Consider the following 6,608-nt stretch of genomic DNA (forward strand, 5'->3'; position numbering starts at 1 on the left):
GAGCAAAGTTTGAACTCGCCACTCATGATAACGTGAGGTTGGAAACGTAAGACGCAAGAATAACAAAATTGTCAGCGAGAAAAGCGAGTGTTTTGAGGTCATCACTCGAGAAGAAAATAATTTGATAAGGATGCCACAAATTTTATATGAAAATATCACAACTAATAGAAGAAGATTTAACAAAACTAATTAACAAGAAAATGAACCACGTCAAACACATCTTTTTCGTCTTGATACTACATTGTTTGTTACTGTAAAAGACTTTTGATCTCAAAATATACTTATTGTGTTTTAAAAAGGGATGGCAACGGGGCGGGTTTGGTACGGGTTTCATGATACCCGTCTCCATTCCCGCGAGTTTAACCCATTCCCGTTCTCGTTCCCATACTCATTGAGTATAGATTTTCATCCTCATTCCCGTCCTCGTCGGGTATCGGGTATACCCGTACCCGTACCCAGGGACGGATTTACTTACAAGGTAGTGGGGGCACTTACCCCCACTACCATTTTACATATATATAATTTTTTTTATTTAAAAAATAATATATTTTAAAAAATAAAATTTATATTTTAATATATATATATATATATATATATTTAAATCATTGTATGTATAAAATATAAATTCAGAATTATTCATTTATTTGATATTTGTCAAACTTTTGAATAATATTAATTTTTATATGTGATAAATAATATTTCTTAATAACGAACTAATATTCTTAAAAAAGTTTAATTATAATATATATATATATATATATATATATATATATATGTGTGTGTGTGTGTGTATATATATTAATGCTCACATGTATAATATAATATATTATTTTTTGATAAAATAAAATTTACAACATGGATGTTTACCTTTTGTGCTTTCTATTTATTGTATATGTTGATAAAAAAAATCAAAATAGTAAAAATTGTAAGATTGTATATGTTGATTTAAAAAATCAAAATAGAAAAGATTAGAAGATCTATTTATAATTTTTATTATAAAATATGTTTTAAAATAAATTATCATCTAAAAATTTATATCATATATTAAAAACATGTTTATATCATAAGTAAATTAAACTTGATTTTTATAAATTTTATCATATTTATTTTTATATTTTTATTAGTTTTAAATTATTATAAAGTAGGTATTTAAGATTGTAGTTTTAACTAAACATTTAAAAAATGTTTATGCAGATAAATATGTCATATTTAGAACATGTATTTTTAAAGAAAGTTAGGCTCAAATATATTAAATTATAATATAACATAGTCTGACCTAATTTATTTCCATCCTTAATCGTGATTATAGATATAAAAACTTATAAAATAATTATAATATATATTTATACTTTTAAAAATTATATATAAATTTTTTAATATTACAAATATATGAATAAATATTGCCCCCACTATCTAAAATTTCTGGATCCGTCACTGCCCGTACCTGTACCCGTCAATTTTTTTTTATTTTTTATTTTTTGTAAAAAAATGATATTTTTAAATTATTTTTTTTATTATATTATAATTATAATTAGGTTATTTCTTTATCTCATATTATAATAAATAATCATACATAAAAAAATATTAAATTTTTTTAATATAATTAAATTGAAAGTGAGTATTAAATTAAAAATGAGAACGGGGACGGGTACAAGTACGGGTACGAGATGGGTAAGTACATACCCGCCGTACCCGTACCCGTACTCGATTTAATATATCAGGTTTTACTCGTACTCGTACCCGTATCCGGTCAAACCGGGTATTTCCCGTCAAAGTCGGGATGGGTTCGGTATTACCCGCGGGTACGAGTATATTTGCCATCCCTAGTTTTAACGTTATGATATTATTCATTTTAAACTTAAACTTTTTAAATATATGTTTGTTGATTATTTAAAAAGTCTAATACTGATTAAAAAATATTAATATTCTTATAAAATTGTGTTGTTTGTTCCTCCTATAGGTAGTGTTTGTTTCCACTGATTTACTGTTCACGACGAACGAAAGGCGAAGAAATTGCACTTTTGTTTCTACTCAGTTACGAGGAAAGAAAGGCGAAGAAAAGCGAGAGAAGGAGTGTTGGCGTCTTCTCATTTTTGCGAAGAAAAGAGATGAAATTCACGTAAGATTTGAGAAAACTCGATAATACTCCTACCCCATGCATGCAGACACTGTGCCATTGTAGGTAAACTTCAATTTTCTTTATACATGAGGGACGACATAATTGATTATGGGGCATACATAATCGATTATGGTGACACATAATCGATCACCATAATCGATTATGGGCCAGCATAATCGATTATGCATGGCACATAATCGATTATGTGGCATATTTTCGCTTCCAGGCGTGCCCAGAACGGGCCGTTCCAAAATTGGAACGGGCCATTCCAAACTACCAAAACAAGAGTAATTTAGTAGCCTAGAATGGGCCGTTCCGAAAATGGAACGGACCGTTCCGAAACTGGAACGGGCCGTTCCAAACTAGTAAATTGGCTTAAAAATCCTAATTGAGAACGGGCCGTTCCAAATTGGCTTAAAATGCAACCCAAATTTGTAATTTAAAAAATTTCTTAATTTTTTAATTGGTAAAAATTAACTTATACAATTAACAAATGTATCTTCATTTCATTCTAATTTATGTCAATCATTTATCAATTTTTTTAATTTATTAATTAACTTTCAAAAAATTTATTGTACATTTTTTTTATATTAAGAAAATTCTATTATTTAAATATTGACATCAAAAAGAGAAAATATAAAAAAAAATAAAGTAATACATGTTTATAAAATTAAAATAATAACACTTTCATAAACATTAATAAAATAATGTTAGAAAATATAATTATCATAGTATATTTTATTATTATTATTTATTATTATAAATATTATTATTATTATCATTATTATTAATATTATTATTATTTATTATAATTAGTATCATTATTATTTATTATGATTCTTATTATTTTTTTAATATTTATTATTATTATTATCATTATTTATTATTTTTAATAAATTATACCTATTAATATAATTTTATTGTAGTTATTATTATTTATAATAAATAATATTATACTCATTTTTAATCCAAGAGTAAAAGTATAAATTACATATTTATCTATTAAATTTTTAATTTTTATCTATCATTAAATTTAAAGCAAATATTTAAATTAAATTATTTTTAAATTAAGATTTTATATTTATTTTTTTAGTTAAAATTTTTATATTTTCTTTTAATTATAATAATTATAAACTTTTTTTAACCTAAGGATAAAATAGTAATCTTACAAAATCATCAATTAAAAATTTATTTTTATCTATTACATCAATCAATTCACTCACAAACTTTCACAAACTTTCTCTACACTTTTCACTTACTTTCCCTTAATCCAAACAACCTCACTTTCCACTCACTTTCCCTTCGAATCCCTCCTTTTTCATTCTCCTTTTTCATCCTTAAATCCAAACAAAGCCATAGTGATGGAGACATAGGAGGAAGGAGGCCCACTCTGGGACCTTTACTGCCGACTTAGTTAACCACCAGAGATTGATTGACATCTTATTTCCACCTGCCATGGAGATTGGAGAGGACGGCAATTCAACACCATCATTTTTCCTTCTTATTAACGGATCTTATATCTTAATGTAAAAGAGCAAGAGAGAAGGTCAAGAATTAGGATTAAAATTAAGAATTTCAGTGTTTGATAACATTGAAATGATGAGGAAGAGAAATTAAAAAAAGTGTGATCTTAGTATATCTTTCACCTTTTTCTTTTTATTTTCCCACAAAATAGCCAAGAAATTCTACCATGCAAATTGTAGAAACAAATCTAACAGATTAATATAAATATGCAATTGATTGTAGTTTTCTTTTCTTGAGAAATTTATGTTTTAATAGTTGAATCGATCAAAATTTTGATTCAATTGATTAAATAAAAAATAATCTTTTTTTTTTTTTTACTTTAATCGATTGAATTAAATTTTTGTCAATTATTTAATTAAAGTTGAATTATTATTTTTATTTTTTCTTTTTTTTAACCAAACACCTTTATTTTTATTCTAAGTATTTATTACTTATTTCTTTTCATCTATCAAACAGACATATGGAATAAAAGAAATAATATAATCATACCTACTTATAACTCGTGTCAATTTATACTCAGAGAATATATATATATATATATATATATATATATATATATATATAAATAAGTAAGACAAAATGTAAATAGAGTACCTAGACCATTGCCTCAGCATAATAATAAAAATAAAAATAGCTCAGTTTTTTTTCTTCCGAAAAATAGCTCAGTTGGTTCAACAAGTTTAGTATTTATGTGTAGAAAAATCACATGCAAGGTGACATAAATTATTATAAATACTTTAATAACTTTATAACACCATTAATCATTTATGAGGAAAAACTAATCACTACTAAATTACTTCATCAATATATATTTATTTATTCTTAATTATTTGTAAAATAAAATTAATCATATTTACTCTTCAAAAAAAAAAACTTCATGTGTTGGTCAATAATCTCGCAACACAATTAATCGCTATAAAATATTTAAATACTTTTATAATATTTTAATAATATACCAATAACTATATTTATTTATTTGTGTCTACTTGTAAAATAAAATATATATTTAAAAAACGTGCTTAACCGCAAATGGATGGAAAATCCCGTTGGGAGTGAAATCATTGAACGTCAGCTTGACGTGCGTGCTTATGAAAGTTGGATAGCGACGCTTAAAAAAGCACTCTTCTGATTTGTCACCATCATGGGCTAAAAAGTTAGACATCGTTTGGCATGATGAATTAAAGAGGGAAAAGAGAGAAAGAGTTAGATATGATGAAACCGATTTGACCAAACAGATAACTTATTTGGTTTGGATGGGGTTGGTGGCAACGGACATTGCAGCGAGCATTATCACGTTATGGCAATGCTTTCTATAACAATAACACCACCGCATGCTAATAGCTACTTGCCAAAGTGTCAATTTCTGTTGGTTAGCGTGATAAATAAATGTACAAAAATTCCACTTGTGACTCGTTTATCACCTAACCATGATTTAATTTTAGCAATTCCACCATGTTTAAATGGTCTACTTCTATAGAGGAATAGGATACACCCATGAGATCCCATTTTTTCTACTCATCATTTAATTGCGCAGTTACTATAAGGAAATGGTCAAATTAAGTACTGGCGTACGGTAAAAAGAATGAGAGAAATAAAATCAAATCAAAGATAAATTACAAATTTGTTAATACTGTCTATGTCGTCAATATTGTGCTTACATGGACTAGTCAATACATGGCTGGTTTCGATTGAAAAATTCTAAAATCAACTCCAATGAAAAAGTCAAAATTTACTTCTAAATTTAATGTATTGAAATGTGTGAATTCTAATTTATATTAGTTGAGATGCAAATAAAGTTCTACATCATTTAAACAAGAGGACGAACATAGATTTATATATATACAGTTGTCTTGTTTGATCAAGAAGCATTTTGGATAATGTTTAAAAGAAAAACTGTGAGAACTTGAACCTAAAATGAACAATATTTTACCAACATAGAGATATGTGTATGTGCTGAAATCCTCGAATATATAATAAGTGATATCAAATGTGACTATGATTGAGTCGGCAAGATTTGGATATTGGATCCCTTATATCGAAAGAAAAGGTAGATTTGGGTATAAGTCCATATATGGAGGAGTATCCTCTTGGTAACATGGAGGGATTTGGGTATTAGATTTCTTATATCGAAAGTACGGGTGGATTTGAATATTTAATCCCTTATATCGAAAGTAATTTTCTTAACAGTGAGTTTATATATGGAGGAGTGTTCTCCTCGTAACATAGAGGATTATAAGGCGTGTTTCACTATTATGAGTTCACGATGGAACAACAGTGCAAGTACTTAAAATGTGACTAAACTTTATTAGTTACTATTGGATATACTCGTGGACTGAAAAAGAATGTAAAACCATGATCCTTTGTTTGACGGGAAAATTCCACTATTGGATATATTTGTGGACCGATAGTTTTTCATTAAAAAGAGGGAGGTAAAACCATTACTTTTTGTTTGAGGGGAGGATTGTTGGGATGTAAACAAAATTTCATATCGTTCAAACAAAAGGATGGACATCAGTTTATATAGACAGTTATTTTCATTGATTAAAAGGCATTTTAAGTGATGTTCGAAAACAACAACATCAATACAAACATGTTTCTAAACACATCCTTGGCAATTAGAATGGTTTCATCGGCCCTAGAAACAGCCTTATTATAATAAATTTCAACCATGATTAATTTATTTCAACTAATTTATAATTCTCCATTCTTTAATCCCTCTTCCTTCATAGCAAAATATTACAGAAAGTCATCATACAATTCCCCGTTGATATGAGGTCATGCGATTCAAAGGTGCAGGTGTGCAAAGGTCTGTTGAAGGTGGCTTCCTTAATAAGGGCACATTTTTCTAACACACTATACTATTAATTAATTTTTAATAAAAAAATTAACCAAAAAAAAGTGCAATCCATAAAAACGATTATTTTTAATAAATTTCAACTAACGATAAAAAATATGTTCCCAAGAC

Source organism: Cajanus cajan, chromosome 10 (assembly GCF_000230855.2).
Source record: "Cajanus cajan strain Asha chromosome 10, NIPB_CcT2T_4, whole genome shotgun sequence".
Classification (NCBI taxonomy): domain Eukaryota; kingdom Viridiplantae; phylum Streptophyta; class Magnoliopsida; order Fabales; family Fabaceae; genus Cajanus; species Cajanus cajan.